The sequence below is a fragment of the Protopterus annectens genome, chromosome 1.part2, assembly GCF_019279795.1.
Source record: "Protopterus annectens isolate FY-2018-M chromosome 1.part2, PAN1.0, whole genome shotgun sequence".
In the NCBI taxonomy this organism is placed as follows: Eukaryota; Metazoa; Chordata; order Ceratodontiformes; family Protopteridae; genus Protopterus; species Protopterus annectens.
Genome location: NC_056727.1, coordinates 573,784,171 through 573,804,291, shown reverse-complemented (window position 1 = coordinate 573,804,291; position 20,121 = coordinate 573,784,171).

Here is a 20,121-nt window from a genome sequence, read left to right as displayed (position 1 = left end):
AAAACCAAGACTGAAACACTAAAGTTGGAGGAGTGTCCATATTCACCAAGGATATTTACACCTCCAGGCTAGTTGCCCAACACAATGCATCTGAAATTCTCCAGGTGCAACTAACAATAGGTAAGACTGCAATCCAAATTGTAGCTTGCTACAGATCCCCCACCATGCACAAGATTCTCACTACACCTTTCTTAACATACTGGAAAATATTAAGATACAACCAAACACCCTAATACTGGGTGATTTCAACTACCCTGCCATTAATTGGGAAAACTACTCGGGTACCAACTCCTTTTCCCAACGGTTCTTGAAATTCATAAATTCCAACGCCCTTTATCAACTAATCCATTGTCCCACCAGAGGCTCCAATATCCTAGACCTGGTCATTACCAACATGGGAGATAGATGCTCCACACCAGTGATCACCCCCTCATTGGTCAGGTCTGACCATAAGCAAATCACCCTTGACATCCACATCCCACCCCACCCCCCCAGTAAGGAAACCTCCTTAAAAAACTTCTCCAAAGCAAACTTCATGCTTCATGTCAGAAGTGACAAACTTCACAACACCCACGCAGATGGGATCTGGAAGTTCGACTGCAGAATCCTACACTAAGGCACTGTACAAGCACATCCACTCGTGCATGAATCGTGCCATCCCAAATAGAACCAAGATGCTCTTCTCCAAAAAAAGGAAGCCAATCTGGTGGTCCCCTGCTATAAACAAACTATACAACAGAAGGAAGAAACTATTGCAGAAAAGAGGAAAATCCCAGGATGCAAACCCCCCCCCCTCACCAGCCTCAGTAAGAAGCTGAGATCCCTCATAAAATCCTCAAAAGCTAGTTATGATAATAAAATTGCCAAAGATTCCCAAGACAACCACAAGGCATTTTATAGTTATGTCAAGAATCTAAATGGCAATGCTCAGATCTGCTCTGAGCTACAATGGAATGGCATTAAATATACTGATCCCAAGGATATTGCCAATATCCTGGCAGATCGATTTAGTGCCAACTTCACCCCCCTCTCACCCCCTAAAGAGCCCATCTCAATACCAAAAGATTGCCAAATTCCGATAATCATGGCCACACAGGTAGAAACCGCACTCTCCAAAGCTAAGAGTACAGCATCCATGGGACCAGATGACATCCCAGGCTGTGTACTATATGAACTACAAAATGAACTGGCACCTCACCTAAGTGTCATGTTTAATCATAGCCTCACCTCAGGCTTCGTGCCCACTGAGTGGCGCACAGCTACAGTTATCCCGCTCCACAAGGGAGGATCCGCCTTGGATCCCGGGAACTACCATCCCATCAGTCTGACAAGCCTGATCTGCAAGGGCATGGAACGCATTATCATGGAACTTATAAACAAAGACATCTGCAACCTTCAAACACTGGACCCCACCCAGTTTGGGTTTGTGAAAGGCCAATCTTGTCTCCTGAATCTGATTGACTTTTTCAAATCAGTCTCCAGAGCTGTGGACGAGGGTAAGGCGGTCCACACAGCCTATCAGGACCTCACCAAGGCCTTTGACACCATCCCCCACTCTGGAATCATAGATAAACTTACTAAGCTGGGCATAAATCCCAACGTCACTCGATGGGTTGCCAACTGGCTTACTGACAGAACCCAGACTGTAAAAGTAGCCGACTCCAAATCCAGCTCCAGACAAGTGACAAGTGGAGTACCTCAGGGTTCAGTCCTGGGACCACTCTTGTTTGGCATCTACTTCTCTGAAGTACAGGCCAACACTAAGGGACTCTGGCTAACAAAGTTCACAGATGACTTCAAACTGGGAGCCATTATTGAATCCCCAAATGATGTGGATATTCTACAAAAGGGCCTTACAGAAACAGATGCCTGGTGCCAGAGCCATGGGCTCAAGCTTAATGCCAAGAAATGTATAGTTATCCCCTTTGGAAAAAAAAACATGTACCCATGAATTACCACATAGGTGGCAGGACACTAAACATCGAAAGTGTGATGAGAGACTTAGGGACACAGGTGGACAGTGGTCTCACTTTCGATAACCACATCGCCAAAACAGTCAGGAAATCCTTCTATGTGGCACACTTCATCACTAAGGGATTTTCATCCAGAAAAAAGGAGGTCATTGTCCCACTGTACTCATCCCTCATTAGACCCATTATAGAGTATAATGCCCCATTTGGTATGTATGTACCTCACAAGACATCTGCAACAGCTGGAAAGGCCACAGAAATGTCTCACTAAAAGAATCACAGGCCTAAAGTAAATGGCATATGCTGACAGTCTAAAAAAAACTCCAGCTATACTCTGTGGCATATTGTCTACTCAGAGGTGATCTCTGCTTAACATACAAGGCTGTGTCAAACCCTGAGCTGTTGGACATGCTCCACTTAAAGAAATCCCAATCCCTCAGAGCCACACACTCGAAGGATCTAAACCTTGTCATCACAATGAGCAAAACATGCTGGAGGGGTAGGTTCCTGACCCAGAGACTCCCCATACTCTGGAATAGACTTCCCATACATGTCAAGCAGTGCGCCTCATTGGCCCTCTTCAAAAGGAACCTTGTTGATTGGATGGGAGATGGGAAATTCACCCCGGGGATCATGTCAGTTGCCCTGCTAGACAGGGGTCCAGAGAAGTAAATATTGTGAGAAGAAATATCCAGGGAATTGTTATGGCTAGGCTTGCATAGGCCCTAGAGCCGATACCCTAGTACCAACCTATGAATCTAAGACATTCCGGATAACCACTGCAAATATGGCTGTTGGATCTACATAATCAAAACCTCCCCCCAGGCTTTAAGACTGCCTTTAATTTGCATGTATCTTTAAATTCCTCCTCTTACCCAGAAGTTCTGGTCCATGGATGCAGTTATAAATTATAGCACTTTTTTTTTTGGTGACATTGAAAATTGCTGCTTTACAGTGCTCTCGTCTTCTTGCAGGAGAGAGCAATGTTATCTAAGCTGCTATAGCTAAAAATTTGGTTCCTTTTTTTTTGTTCCCTTCCCCCTTACTTCATACTTTCTGGTCTTCTACCCCAGTGCTCCCCATCCATTGCTTGGTCTACCAGCCCCTGTTTTTATCACCCAGACTAACACCAATTTTTTTTGCCTGGGGCCAGTGAGGTACTTAAAGGTGTACTGGACACTTTTGCCAGCAACTGCTTTTGAGACAATGAGGGATTTTTTGTGTAATAACCTCCCACTTCCCTACGCCCATCCTGGTATCATTCAAAGCCTACTCCTTTTATGGATCATGCCTTCCCTCAGGGAGAGCTGAGATGAATGTCCCTCCTCCCGGGATAGACATGCTCATCCCTCCCTGCCAGTGCCTCAGACACCCAAGCTGCTAATCAAACCTGGGTTGTCTGGGCCATCGTTAGGACTTTATCCCTGTGTACCACAACACCAGCCAAAACTGAAGTTGTTATTCTGTTGTTGGGGTTTTATGTAGTGGGGTGTCACAGAACTGTAAGAAATCTAAGTTCTTAATTTCATATGTGATGGGCTTTTTTTTTTTTTTCAAATTTAACACAAAAATCAAAATAAAAGTATAACAGAAAATAGAAAAAAATTTTAGCACATGGAGTAATGGATGTGGGTGAAGAAAAATCCTAGTAGCCAGTTAAAGCACTCATTGTATTATGTATGGTATTTGAACATGGACTGAATCAAGACTGGAAAGTCAATGGCTATTATGAATTAAAACTGTTTTATGAAGGCAGATGAAGTTAAAAATTAGGTTAACAGACTGCCTGCAAGAGTAAAATGTAGCAGTAATCATTCATCACTTAAGACATTCGCTTTGGAATGCACCTGGAAATCAAGTAGGCTGCAGGAGAAGAAGCCATGTCCAATGGATGGCGTTTTATTTTTAGGAAAAGGGACTGTTAATCTGATAATATGATGACCTCTTCAGAAGGCAATGGATTCTCCAGTTTACACTATTAATGAAGAAAAGTAGACAGGCTTTAGAGGATGTCTAGTAAACTGTTTGCTGTGCTTTCAAGGACCTTCCTTCATGGTTCCTTTGGTTAGGTTAAACTCATCCCTTCCATCAATGAGCATGACATGTTTTTCCGCAAGTTTTCATACTGAGAGACCACCACATGTCCATGAGATATCACAATGTAGTGCATTAACTATAAATACTCACTTATTCCCCCATGCTCTCCATTTGAGGTGCTATCAGTGTCCAGTGCTATGCCAAGTGTTGACTTCTGAAGCTGAAGTCTGATGGCAGTGGAACTCCTGTGTGCTACTTCATAGGTTGAGTGGTGCCTTTAGCCTTGATGGGACATCCTTCTTTTTCACAGAACCCTTCCTGGTTACTTTTTTGTCATTCCAGGTGCAGAGCTATGCTATTCCCTTCCAGGTGCCCTGCACTTAGAGGATGTCCAGGAAATCATGGTATGGCAGTTTGGGTATGTATGCATTTGTAGGCCTATATTTGGACCTAGCTGCATCTTCTGTGTAAGAATGCATCCATACTCTTTTGAGAAGATAGTAGTGGTGCAGACTATGAAAAGTCTGTGGTGGTAGAACTGCCATACGTTTTTTGATCTTCTCCTTGTGTCGATTCCTTGTGAACCTCAGAGAGAGGCTTTCCCTTTCCCTTTAACATTCATGGATGTTTGTTTACGAAGGGTGTAGATCACCTAGGCTTCCTTTTTCTGGTCAGTGGCCTCTCACCTGTGGTGTAGGGTCTGCTGCTGGCCAATTGCAGCTAAGGGAGGGCTTCTGGCTTTTCTGACTATGGAGTCTGTAATCTTATAGGGATTCCTTGTTTCTGTTTGGAATCTGGTTTGTAGTGTGGCTGTTTATCAAGCAAGCCAATATTCGCCTGCAGGGTGCCTTTGCTTCCTGACTTCTGGCTAGAGTCTCAGGTTTCATTTTCTCATCAGTTTAAAGTCTTGTGAAGGAGAATGTGCTGGCAGTGACTCTAAGACACACCTCCAGTCTGTTACTGTAATTGATGATCACATGTGACTGTGGCTTTAGAGGCCTTGTTTGGGTTCCGTCTTCTGAGGTGTGGCACTCAGGATATTCATGCACCCAGCACTAGTAGGATCACTGTTCTCCCTTTCTCCTGCTGTGTACAGTAGGCAGAGAACAGGATGCTGAGGTAGTTGTATTCTCACATTTATGGGTTTGCTTGTATTTTTTTGCTACTGATTACTAATTCCACATCTCAGCATACTGTTCAGGAAAGAAGATCATACCAATTCTTTGTTCCTTTGATTACTGAGTGGGATCTGGACAGGGTTCCAGTCTTCTGGTGATGCAGGAAACTACCCAGGGATGTCCCCTATGATTTACGCAACACTGGCTGTACCTCAGGACCTGGCCCAGAATTTATTTCTTTTAACCACTAGAGTACATGGGGGCTGGAAACTGATAGGAAGCCATCCACTTGTACATCCAAATGGAAGTGCTTCTCAGTTTGGACACAGAGGTATCCTGTGCCACCTCTTTCAGTTAATTACAGGTGTTCTTGAAGTTCTTGACTTCAGTAGGCTTGGATCTTGTTTTTGCTAGGAGGATTCCTAGGCAGTCTTCTTCCCATTGTTCCTGATGGAGAACAGGATTGAGGTACAGCTCTATATTTCCTGTGAAATTGTATATATTTTTTTTCCATTTTGAAAAACCCTTTCCTTATGGAGGACCTGGACTTCATGTTCAACAGGCTTGCTTTTCCACCATTGGGCTTTTGTAGCTCAGCACTGTTGAAGTTCATCTTTGAGCTAAACTCTCTTCGTTGTAGTGCTGTCTCTAAAACGGGCATTCAGAAGTTTCAGGCCTGCAGGTGAGAGGACCTCCTTTGACCCCATTCTGGATTTAGAGGCATAGGATCATAGGCAGTTACTAGGCTAATGGCCCTGAGGCCCTTACAAACCTAGTCAAAGAGTTTATCCCCAAAAAAGAAATCTCAGTCAGCATTTATCGCCTCTGTCAGTGAGGGATACAGGTAGAACCCCCAGGACAAATTTGTAGTTTCCCATCCACTTATCAACTCTGTTTGATATGTGTGAGAAATCTATTCCAGAGATGGTGCAGCCTCTGGGAGACAAACCTGCCTCTCCAGCAGGTTTTGTTAATGTATATTAAATTTAGGCCTTTTGAGCAAGTAATGTGTGAGGAGTTATACTTACAGATATGGTAGACAGGTTTTGGAGGCCATGGATTCTTTTTGTGAGGCATTTCTGTGACCTTTCCAGCTGGTGAAGGTTTTTGGAGAGGTACATACCAAAACGGGGCATTGTACTCCATTATTGGCCTAATGAAGGAGGAGTACAGAGAGGTAATAACCTAATTCTTTTTGGATGCAATCCCTTTACTTATGAGGTGATCCGAGTAAAAGGCTTTTCTGACCACTGCTGCTACATGATGGTCGAATGTGAGATTGTTGTCAACCCATGTATCCAGGTTTGTCACCACAGGTTGTGTGCTTAGGGGGTTGCCATTGATGTGGTAATCAGTAGGGGCCATGGTTTGCTGAATGGTATGATAATACATTTTTTGCATTTAACTTAAGGCCATAACTTTGGCACCAGTTATTTGTTGCTGTAAGACAGTCTTGTAGTATGTTAACGTCATTTGAGGAGTCAAAGACAGCACCCAACTTACACCACTAGTGAGAGGTCTGCTGTTGGAGGTGGAGGCACCTGTTTTGACCTTGTAGGTCCTATCTGTGAGCCAGTTGGTCACCCACCTGATGAGATAGGGATTTATGCCAAGTTGTGTTAGCTTTTTGATGATGCCCAAGTGGGGGATTGTGTCAAAGGCTTTGGCCAAGTCAAGGTAAGCTGTATGTACTGACTTTCCCTCATCCAGGGCCTTGGTGACCGTCTCAAAAAAGTCAACCAGGTTCAACAGGCAAGATCTTCCTTTGAAGAATCCGAACTGGGTGGGGTCAAGTGCTTGGAGATTGCTTGTGTGCTTGTTTATGAGGTCCATAATAATATACTCCATGGCTTTGCAGATCAGACTTGTCAAGCTGATGGGGCAATAGTTTCCAGGGTCAGTAGTGGCACCACCTTTGTGCAAGGGATTGACAATATCAGTTCTCCACTCTGCTGGAATGAAGTCTGTAGTGAGGCTGTGGTTGAATAGGGTGCCTAATGGTGAAGCTAGTTCTTGCTTGAGATGGTGCAGAATACAGCATGGGATACTATCAGGTCCTGTGGAAGCTGTGTTGTTTGCCTTGGATAGGCCTTTAACAGTTGATCTATGGAGATGTGAGGTGTGGGACAAGTATCGTAAGTAAGATTCTCTGCCTTGATCCCAGTTCTCCTTGGAATATATTTTGATTATTTATTTATCTGAATTTATTTTGATTTAGTCCCAGAACCAAACCATTTTCATTCTTTAGTTTCTTCATGAGGATGTAATTCAGGAGATGATGAGGTTGCTTGACTCCTGGAGTTGGCCTAGTTACTCAAATCTTCCCTGAAGTGGTTGTGCTGGATTACTTAAATGGATTGGTGGTCCATCTTTCTAGCTACATGAAAGGAAGGGCTCACAGTTTTTAAACAGACATTTCTTAGTGGATTATTAACTGCATTTTATTCTGTCATCAAGTGACTCTGCCCATTAGCTTTTGCTGTGGTCAGAGTCTGCTCCATCCAGGAGTTGTAGCTGTCTCCAGTGCCTGTTTTTGCATGTCTTATTGCAGACACAGATGCCATGACCATTTGGCCCGTAGTATTCTTTCTCTACAGCTATTATTTTTTTACCTCAGATGTGGGAGTTAGGCCTGTCTTAGCATAACTGTATGTAGGGCACAGACTTCTGATTTCTGTTGGGGTGTGGTCCATCTTGTTCTTCCAACATAGTGTCTTACTTTTTTGGGATGCATTCCAACCAGATTTCTATCAAAGAGCTCTTTGAAATTGATATAGCAGGTAACTTTTTGCCATATTAGTTGTTACTCAAGACCCTCCTTGATGGGTCAGGAATACCATCTCAGTCATCCCCTTCTCCCTGTGGGTGGTAGCCCCATGTATAGCTTTGCACCTACTATGCATGTGTACTGCCTCTCATTTGCAGGCTTGCATGATTGCATTATCCCCTTCCTCTTCATGGTGCTGATAACAGCTGTGGCATGTTAGGTGACAGACTGGGTTAGGTGAAGAATTGTTCTAAGTATGTTGTGAAATATAATTAAACAAAAATGAATGGGGAACATTGAAATGTATAGTGACTGATGCAGGTTTAGTTGTTAAGCCAGCTGATAAAGGAGAAATTACTGTGGTCATGCGTAAAGATGTATACTTGGGTATGCATTAGAAAATGATAAATATTGAAAAGGAATTTCAAATATTAGGAGTTAATCCTCTAAATGGAATTTAAGCATGCATTATTTCTGTGGTGGAAAGAATGGCCCAAAAAGGGATTGTTTAAGAGAAACTAGGGGAATGTTGTTTCCAGTCCACGTATACCCCTGTTATATGCTTTGTCCAAAGTACATAAGAATATACAGAATCCCCCAGGTAGGTCTGTTGTATCCCAAGTGGAGAGTCCTTTGGAGAGAATAAGTACAGAACTAAATATGCTTATACAGGTTCCTATCTAAACAATGAATGCTAACAACAGGGACCGTTATAACATCAAACTGAGGACATAGAAAACCCGTAGCATCTAACAAGAAAGGCTTTCATTGTGTGGGATTACAATATAGTGGGGATTAGGGTTTTCCTTCTTTCCCCACTGTAGTGTGATCTCGGAGTTTGTATATATAATTAGTAGGGGGTGTGGGGATGCAGCCCCCCCACAAAAAACGGGTTTTGCGTTTCTTAAGGTTTGCTGTTCCGAGTTTTCAATGTTCCTGGTTTGCTGTTTTATCGTTCGCTTTTGTGAACGTTTAGTGTTTAGATGGGGATCTAACTTGTACAGCTCTGTTTTTGGCTGATTATTGTGTATGGCATATTGTAACCAAATAATGAAGTATGACATAGTTATTATAACTATTACAATTTTAGTTTTTCTGTGAAGTCTTTTGAATATATGTGTTTGCGTTTCTTAAGGTTTGCTGTTCCATCTTTACGCATGACCACAGTAATTCCTCCTTTATCAGCTGGCTTAACAACTAAACCTGCATCAGTCTCTATACATTTCAATGTTCCCCATTCATTTTTGTTTAATTATATTTCACAACATACTTAGAACAATTCTTCACCTAACCCAGTCTGTCACCTAACATGCCACAGCTGTTATCAGCACCATGTCTGTTGCTTAATTGGTTTATAGCACTGACTGGGCTTGTCAGACTTACAGCAGTATAAAGGAATGAAGTTTAATTAATGAGATCAGAACCTTTTAAGATATACTGCAGATTCATCAGTTTGATGTATTTAATAAGTTTACAGTAAACTCTCAGTTAACTTGCACCCATGGGGATTGGTAGATGCTGGATAAGTATAGTTTCTGGTTGCTTGAGAGTTACTATTAAAAATAGACCTAACAAATACTGTACCCTACACTGTACCATACCATACCAGAAACACTATATTGATTTAATTTTAATATTGAAATATAATAATTACAAGTCTGGCTGAAATAATATTTTAAACTTCTATTTCTGTTAGAAAGTGTGGCAAGCGGAATGGTTTTCAGTGCCACACTGAGTGGATTGGAACTGAATGAATTGAATGGAGAAGAGAGAGTGTGATTGCATGTATGAAAGCAAAATCGACTGTGTGTGAGAGATCGGAGAGATGTATGAAAGCTGAAGAGTGTGTGTGTGAGAGATGGGAGAGAGAAAGAGTGAGAGAGAATATACAGTCTGATGCAAACTGATTGAGATTGTTGACATTTTAGTGATTTGACTTTTTCTCAGGTTGCCGAGAGAGGAAATTTATTTGTATCTTCCTTTTTAAAACTCGAACTCTAAAAACTTAAGGTATGTTTTTGCAGGGGGGGGGGGGGGCAGAAAGTGCAACACATGAAAAACTGAATTGTTCATACTGTACTGCATTTCTTCAATTTTTCTGGTTGCTTGAGTTCCAGTTAATTGTGAGTTTACTGTGTATAATAAAAGTTAAGCTCTACCGGGTAATGGCTACTGGGCTGCACCCCCCAGCTAAAAACAAAAAAATATGTTAAGCTAATTCAGAAAGTCAACTATTTAAAAACAATAGACTTTCTTGACATCTGGTTTCTGTTTTCTTGTGGCTCCTTAGAACTCCATGCATGCTTGGAGCTCTGAAGAGATCCAAAACAAAAAAAAAAGAAAAAAAGAAAAAATCCAACACTGGCTTAATCCAACAGCCTGGCATTAAGATTATTAGTGCATTATCAGCTGTGATTGTTTTTTTTTTCACTAATCTGCAGCATGAAGCAGTGAGGAGCCATTATTGTTGGCTCAGGTGACCTCAAGAGATTGAGACAGCCTGAGAAAGTAAGAAAGTGGCTAACGTGTGAGAGGAGGTACAAGTGGCTGAGTACGGGAATAAATTGTATTTTATTTATTTTCTTTAATGTATATATAGTACTCTTTTCAGGCACTCTGCCTGCTACTACTAGTATGTGTGAAGAAGGTAAGTATTTAAAGTGTGTGCATTGTGTGTGTGTGTGTGTGTGTGTGTGTGTGTGTGTGTGTGTGTGTGTGTGTGTGTGTGTGTGTGTGTGTATATATGTGTGTGTATATGTGTGTATGAATGTATGTATAATGGGTATATAAGCTCTGATCTGTCCAATTTTGCATCATATTTTGGTCTTTTTTGGGTGAGTGGGTGGGTTGCAAATTAAGACCACAGCTGGGTTCTGGCAAAATAAATCAGTGCAGCATACTTCTCAACTGTTCAGAATTTTGCAGAATGTCTAGATGTTTGCTCCTCATAAAATGTATGGTTCTCTGGCAAATCATTGATGATTGAAATCACTAAATAATGACTGATATTTGAATTTGAGTTCATATCCTTCTAAAAATACATGCCGATGCTAAACCCTTTTATGTTTTTTTCAACAGTGTGTGGTTTGTCAAATCAATGAGAACTGTGGACACTAAATAATGACAGACATCTGAGTTTCAGACTTGAGAGATTTCAGACAAAAATCACACTAATACAAAGTCTCTTTAGCAACTTTCTAAGTATGTAAAGGTAGTATCTCTCCCCGAATTTGGTCCTGTGTCACCCATTATTTTGTAAGTGTCTCCTTGATTCTTGAGTTAAGGTGCTGATAGGTGTTTGGGTATGTGGGAGGAGATTGCAGTGAGTTTTTCTGACAGTAGCGAGATGAGGAGATGCATTTTTGGCAGTTATTTATATATTTAAATAAAAATAAAGTCCCAACACAAACGTGGTTTCACCGATTTAACAGCACATAACACAAAGATTCCAACGACTGAGCGCTTTCACCATAAGAATGGCTTCATCAGAGTAACGTTGCCTGGTACAAACAACATTAAAATAACCCATCTCCTACCTGCTGACCAATCCACATTGAATGACATCACCGCAAAAAATTAAAAAAAAACAGTTGATTATACATAAAATATAAAAACATGATTGAACCAAAATACAAGATAAAAATGCACTTGTACAATATGCTTAAAGATAAAAAGTGGTGTGATGCTGATATACGTTGTTAAATGTATAAAAAAGAAATTTTATTTAATCACATTTGCTTTAGCCTTAAGTGTAGGAAGAATAGCAATGCTGTCATTGAGGCCAGGTGGATGCGTAGCATTTAGCCTAAGTTGCCACATCGTCTCCATATTTTCCACGTTTAGTGTCAAGTCACCTCCTCTTTCACTACTTTTCACCTTGTCAATGACAAAGAAAATAAACTTTTTAAAATGAGTACATGTACTATGCCTATAGAGTGCCTTGTGAGCATCTTTGCTTCTGATTGCCCTAACATGTTCTGTGATCCTTTCCTTAAGTCTTTGTACAGTTTTGTCCACATAAAAACTGGTGCAGCTGATACAGGTGGCAACATATATTAACATGTTAGTGTTACAGCTGCACCTTCTCTGGCTCAAAGAAGGGGCTGTAACCAGGTATGGACACATATGGGCCATCATTGATGTACTTGCACACCCTACAGGTCCCACATTTGTACATTCTCGATATAAAAGACTTGTTACTAGAATTCTCCATAAAGTCCTTAACATTTCTCCCTTGACTGTAAACTATCCTAGGTCTCGGGCCAAGAATTTCCTTACTTGCATCCTTAAGACGAAAGTGCCATGCGTAGTTGATGGCTGAAACAATATCTTGGGAGAGGTGATTGTATCTAAGGACCATTGTAGATGAACCATCAGACTGTTGTTGGGGTGGTTTTACTGGTAACCCAGCACGAAGTATAGGTTGGTAAAGGGTATCTCTTTTCTTTAAAACCTCATGTTTGACCATCAAAATTAATTTTAAGGGGTATTCCCTATCTAAAAACATCACTACAAGTTGAAACAACTCACATTTAAAAGTATCAGAGTTGTTCACCAATCTCAACAGTCTGACCATCTGCCAGTTAATAATTCTCTTCTTCTGGTGATAAGGGTGACAACTACTAAAATGGAGCGTGGAATTCGAAAAAGTTTCCTTCCTGTGGATACCACTTTCTAGAATCCCCCCATCAAAATTCAAATGGATGTCTAAATAATTTCTCACACGCATGCCAAAAGTTGGTGAACCTGAAAAAAATAGTGGTGGTGTTTAAAAATTCAAAAATTTAAAAATTCAAGGAACTCAGTCCCTTTCCATAGAATCAAAATATCGTCCAAATGTGATTACATAAAATTTATTTTTTATATATTTAACAACGTATATCAGCATCACAACTCACAACACTTTTCATCTTTAAGCATATTGTACAAGTGCATTTTTATCTTGTATTTTGGTTCAATCATGTTTTCATATTTCATGTATAATCAACTGTTTTTTTTTAATTTTTGCGATGATGTTATTCAATGTGAATTGGTCAGCAGGTAGGGGATGGGCTATTTAAATGTTGTTTGTACCAACCAACGTTACTCTGATGAAGCCATTCTTATGGTGAAAGCGCTCAGTCATTGGGATCTTTGTGTTTTGTGCTATTAAATTGGTGAAACCACGTTTGTGTTGGGACTTCTTTATTTTTATTTAATTGTTTTTTGCTTTGTTAGAAGACTTGATGTTTTTGTGACAATTATTTATATATTCTTTTCATTTGATCTCAACCAAATTCCTGAGGTGTACAGTCACAATCATACAAGTGGCTGTAATTGATGATTGTGTGTGTGTGTTTGTGTGTATGTGTGGGGACATAGATGATCTAAACTGTCTGCAATTGATGGTTTTGTGCGTGTGTGTGTATGTGTGTGTGTGCACTTGTGCGTATGTGCATGGCCTTAGATACTCCCAACTATCCCTGATTTTGCAGAATATCGCTGATGTTTTGCATCAAGTTTTGGCCTGTTCTTCATAAAATTTGTGTTTTTTTTTTTTACTGGCAAATCAGTTAAATAATGATGACAGACATTTGAGTTTCAGACTTAATAGCCTTCAAAACATGCTAATAAAGCTTATTATTCAGTCAGGTTTTTAAGTATATAAAGGCAATTGCTGTCCCTGATTGTGGTCCTTTGCCTACCATTATTTTAGCTTTCTCCTTGATTCTTGAGATAGGAGGAAAAGATGTATGAGATGGTTGCACAATATTGAGACAGCAGTCAGATAAGAAGATAAATTCCTGTGTGGCAGTTTTTATGTATTTATTCATTCATTTGATGCAGCCAAATACCTGAGGGATACAGTCACAGTCCTACAAGTGGCTGTGGTTAATAGTCGTTCACATCTATGTGTATGTAAGTGTATGTATGTGGCATTTAAAAAGCTGAAATAAGAACAACTTTTGCCAGTAATTATCTTTATTTTATTACATCCTGGTATCTGAGGTAGATATAGTAAATAAAGTTGGCTTTAATTGCTGAGTACAGGGGTTGTCTGTGGATGAAAGTGATTGACACTGTTGTCATTTGTTCAAGTTAAGCAGTCAGTATTTTAGTTCTACAGAGGTAGTGTGCATTTGGTTGAAGCTGTTATGTTATGTGACTTGATAGACTAAAGAATTGAAAAGGATTTGGTTTTGTGCTAGTCTAATGAGATCCTCCAACATCCGACCTGTCTTCATTGTGATCATATCGATCCATCAATCTCATTGGCAGCCTTCCTGTCACATTGTACCCTCAATTTTTCCAATCATAATGCCCTTTTCCAGTGATCTTTCCATTCGAACCATGCAACCAAAGTACGACAAACGCAGTTTCATCATTTGTGTTTCGAGTGACATTTCCAGTTTAATTTCCTCTGTGATCGACTTATTGGTCCTTCTTATTGTCCATGGTACATGCAGGATTCTTCTCCAGCACCACATTTTGCATGAGTCAATTTTCCTTTGATCTTGTTTTTGGATTGTCCAGCTTTCACAACCGTAGTTAACTGAGAATATGAGAGTCTGAACTAGTCTTATCTTCGTCTGCAATCTGATGTCATTACTTTTGAATATTATATCTAGAGACTTCATGACTATCTTGACAAACTCCAAGCAATGTAATATTTCTTGTGTGCTAGTCGAATCAGTGGTCATAAGGGCACTCAAAAAGTTCATACTCAAAATCGTCTCAGTTTCTTCTCTATCAGGCTTGAATTTATTGATGTTTTCCAGTTGATATAATCTTGGTTTTCTTCATATTCACTTCTGGTCCGATCCTTCGACTTTCTTCTCTGACTTTCCTCAGCAGATGTTCCACATCTTCTTTTGTTTCATTCAGCAGTGTTGTGTCATTGGCATATCTCATTGTTTCAATCTTCCACCTACACATATTCTAGTGCTATCCTCCTCTAGAACAGCCTTTTGGAATATGGCTTCAGCATACAGAGTGAACAAATATGGTGACAAATTGGAGCCCTGTCATACACCTTTTCAAACCGAAAACCAACTTGTTTCTGTATTTCATTCAAACTGTAGCTCTTTAGCGGTCACAGATTTTTTATTAACTGTATGATAGGTTTTGGTATTCCCATTTGCAATAGAGTTGTCCATGGTTTTTCATGATCAAGACAGGAAAAGGCCTTGCTGTAGCTGATCAAGCAAAAATAAATAGGTTTCTGATATTCCTTAGTCTTTTCTAGTATCCATCAAATGCCGTCAGTGATATCTCTTGTCCCTATTCCTTTCCTGAATCCTGCTTGACAATCTGGTGATTCTCTGTCTACGTATGACTGCAACTGCCACTGGATTATCTTTAGCATGATTTTGCTTGCCTGAAAAAGTAGAGCAATTGTCTGGTAGTTGCCACATTCCTGGGCATCTTCTTTCTTATAAATCAGTGCAAAAATAGATCTTTTACAGTCTGTTGGCAGCTTTCTTTGCAAACTCGTTGACACAATTTGGTCAACTCAGCAACGGTTCCATCAGATCCCTTAATGAATTCTGTTGGTATTTCATTTACTCCAGAAGCTTTGTTCTTTGACAGGGTATCAACTGCTGCAGTAACCTCTTCTTTCAAAATCTCTGGCTCTTCTTCCATTAGGTCTTTTTTTTTTAAACAACTTTATTGAATTATCACTTGTGACATAGGTGAATTTACATTTATACAAAAGTAATCAAACTGTATTAACAAATTAACATTTACAGATATTATACTTCACATATATTGCTATATATTATATAACCTAGGCAACATTACATAAATTATTCAACCCCTGCCCCTTTTTTAAACAAGAAACATCTTTATTAAGCCATCACTTATGACATAAGCAATCATACATTTATATAAATGAAAACAAATCACCCCCACCCAGTCCTAGGTGCAAGAATTTTATATCACAAACCATGCTGACACAGTCCCAGTTGCAAACATTATACATCACTTATAATCTACCCAATCATTTTCAGTCAAACATTACATAGCTTAAGTCCTGCCTTCTTTTAAACCTCATTCCTCCCCTGTATGTATTGTTCCCACAATTCCCATTTTTTCCTGTGTAGTTTGCTCCTACACTTTTCTAAAGATCTAATTTCCAGTTTTATCTCTGTTACAATATTCACTACTTCTAATATAGTTGGTTTAGATTTTGATTTCCATTTTCTAGTAATTGCTTTTTTGGCAGTCACCATGATAAGACACAGCAAGGCCTTAACATGTCTAGGCAGTTCTGATTCTGTATCGTAGCTCAGAAAAATCATGTCTCTCGTCAAATCAGTCCACCCATCCAGCATCTCTGACAGTGCATCACACACCGCACTCTCAGAAAATAAGTTTCAAGTACCTCTTTCTTCCCTGTCACACCTCCACCATTTGCTGTTTACCTGAGGAAAAATTTTCTGGAGTCTACTTGGAGTATAAAAATATCTATGGAAACATTTCCAAGAAAAAAATTCTAAATCTTCTACATTTTATTGCATATTTGGGAGACATACATATATCCTCCCATTGTTTTTTTTTTTTTTTTGTGAATTGCTTATCCAGTCACTCTTCCCAATCCTTTCTAACCTCCTCTGATTGATTCTTGCATTTATCATGCAATATTTTATATGCTATACTTATTATTCATTTCTAATGGCAGTTTCTGTTCTAGATTATACTAAAAACTCTGCCAGTACTGGTCTTTCATTTAGGAACCCCCTATTTATTTCTCTTTGCCTATACTCTGCCTTCCCTATCAAGGATTGATATCAGTCTCTAACCTGCAGTCCAAATAAATTCTTGACCTCTTCCCATTCTATTACCCTTCCCTCTCTAGTTATTTACTTCCAGTACCTTGGTTTCTTTGACATCTTTCTCCAATAAATTCCAGCCCCCTCTTGCCTGTTGTCTATATCCCTAATTCTGTCATCCTAGTGGCAGAATCTCTTTTCTCTACTCCTGTGTTGGCTTAGTTCTTGGAATACTTTCTGCTACTTTACGGATATTACATTCATTATAATTATTGTTATTCCCCTTTAAGGCCTGCATCCAAAATCCCAGACTCTCCTTGTTTCTTTTTTTTTTTTCTCCATTAGGTCTTCATCTTTATACTACTCGACCACTTAATTTAAATAGAGATTCTCTGTATAACTCCTCCATCGTTCTTTAATTCCTTAGGCTTGTTCATTATCTTTCCATCAGCATCTTTGTGCATTCCCGTTCTTGGTTGAAGTTTCTGCCTTATCTTTTTGATGCACTGGAAATCTAATCTGGCTTTCCCATGTACATATTCAGATTCGGCCTGCTGGCAGATTGTGCTGAAATATTGTTCTTTGCTCATTCTGATTTCTCATTGAAATAACTGACTCAAACATGTCATCTTTTTTTCCTATAGCCGTATATTTTGGCTTTTCTTTTTCTGCTATCTTTTTAGCTTATTCGGATATCCAGGGTTGCTTCTTCTCACTTTGAAAGTGTTCTCTTGACCAACTCAGTTATAGTTGTCTTTATATCAAACCAAAGCTCTTCTGGGACTTTATCTTCTGCGTTTAATACTTGAAATTAGTTGTTAAGTCTTCTCTAGTATTCCTCAGGTATGTTACCTAAATCATAATCTGGCTACCTGATTAACTCTTTTTGCAACTACACTTTGAATTTACAAACCAAAAGTTCATGATTGGTGCCACAGTCTGATCCTGGTCTTATTCCAGTTGTCATTACTGCTGACTTCCATCTCTGGTTGACACATATATAATTTATCTGATTTCAGTAAAGCCCTTTTGGTGATGCCCGTGTGTAAAGTTGACACTTATGATGTTGGAAGAAAGTATTCATGATTGCCAGACTCTTGGTCATGCAGAATTCAATGAATCTGTTGCCTTCCTCGTTTCATTCTCCACCGCTGTACTTTCATTTCCTTTTCCTTCCTTCGCATTCAGGTTTCTCATTATTATTAGTAAATTTTGTTTAGATGTCTGTTCTGTCTCAGTTTTTCAACTGATCATAGAAATCTTCAATTTAGTCTTCGGCATCACTTGTCGGGGCATAGACCTGCATGATAATCATATTAAGTGGTGCTTCTTGAAAGCGAATCAAGATCAGTCCAGTGGTGATGGTGTTATATTTCAGCACTGTCTGTGCGAGTCCGTTGTTCATGATGATCGCAACTCCATTCTTTCTCTGTGTTTCATGACCACTATAGCAAACCCGGTGCTCATCCGATTGGAAATGTCCTTGTCCATTTCACTTTAGTTCTCTTATACCAAGTTTATACATGTTGGTTTTGTACATTTCAGATTTAACAGTGTTGAATTTTCCTTGATTCATGCTTTTTATGTTCCAGGTTCCGACTTTGATCATATCTTTGCAACTCCACATATTTTCTTTCCATCTAACAACTTCAGCATCAGGATGACTGTGCAGTTTTTATCCATCAGAGTCACAAACACCAGATGTACTTGAAACGACCAGTTGCTCTTCCCTAGTGGCATGATGAATGCCATCTGACCTAGGGGACCATCTTCCAGCACTATATTGAATTTCTTTTTGTTGACTGTCCATCGTTTTCTTGGCAAAATACAGAAGTAGATTGCCAGGCCTTTCTCCTGCACAGTGTAGATTCGATGTTGTTGCTGTTGTCACGTTGAGTGTGATCATTCGTCTCCAACACTGCCAGGCCACTGCTGCCCAGATGGGTGGAAACCTCTTAGTCTGGCACCTCCACTGTAACATGTCTGCCTTGGGAGACCCTTCTGATAGTCAGACTACTGACGGCATAACTTCCAGCTTCATAGACTCACGCAAGCCTCAACGGTGTACCAGGCTAGGTTTCCTCATCAGGGTGGTTGAAGCTAGATGCTGGATGTTTTGAGACAGTCTGATATCTGAAGTGTGCAATTTTAATAAAGCATTGTAACTGATGAGTATGGGGATTGTCTGTGATGGAAATGACTGAATATATGTGGGAGAGGGGGTTGCAGTTTATCTAAATGTAGCAAATTAGTCTTAATATTTTCACTTTCCATCACATTCAGACATTAGCTTTGTATTCAGTAAGTGTCTGTCTGTGCCAGTCTGGGTAGGATGCATGTGAAAACAACTGACTTGAGTGTTGCATGGAGTAATATCACCAATTAACAGCACTTGGTTTTCTAATTGACCTTTTAGCTTTGATTCCTTCTATGTGGAGTCAGCATATACTCCCTGACTCAGGTCTGTATTAGTTCACTGAAACTCCAGTTCTGCAAATACCTGTTCATCTACCACTATTCAGCAAACATCCTTTTTATTGAATGTTCAGATCAGCAAACTTTTTTCCTATGGCACTGAGTTAGTTGGCCAACATGTGAAAATTTGCCCTTTTCCCCACTGTAGTGCAGTCTCAGAGTTGGTATATATAAGTAGGGGGTGTGGGTGGGGTAGCCCCCACTTTGGTGGGTTTGTTGTACTGCAATGTGTATCGATCTGTATGTTGGCCTACTAAATTAGTTACCTTGGGAAACGTTCGCTGATTTGTGCTCTCGATAAAAGGGTAGTTCACTGAACAGGGGTTGATGAATAGGTATTTGTGGAATTGGAGTTTTGATTAAATAATATAACCCCCCCCCCCCCCCGACTCTATATGGGTTTTATCCATGTGTGTCAGTTTCTTCTTCCAGACCCTTACCTGTATAATATATATCTCTGGCTATTTGTATTTTTATTTTCATCGCAAATCTTACACCAGAAGGATACACAGCATATAATTACCTCTGTTTGGAGGGCTGGAAGGCTGACACATTTCCCAGGTAGGATTTTTGTATCTTTATATTTGTCTTTTCAGTTTATTGGTGAACTACTGTTTTATTAGCTTTGAACATTAAGCTTTAAAAACAACTTATTTTTCCGTGAAAGAAAAAATAATTGTGAACTTTTTCCCTTACTTTTGTTTTGTTAAAGCCATCATTCAATAAACAGTTGTTAAGCATCTCAGAGCATCCAGAACTCTATGATTACTGGACGCTTAGCAGCCCTCAAATCCCCAGCTTAATTTACTTGCATCCACTGGACTTATTACATAAAATCTTGATCGTGTCCAGTTAGTGTGTGTGTTAAATATCGTGTTTGAAGGCGCAAAACATGCTTTTCTTTATGCTTGTGAACAGTTTTTTTTGTGCAAAAAGAAGGGTGTGTTTTGAAGCCTTTATAAAAAATATAAAGTTTTTAGTACTGCTTCTGAACGCCGAAG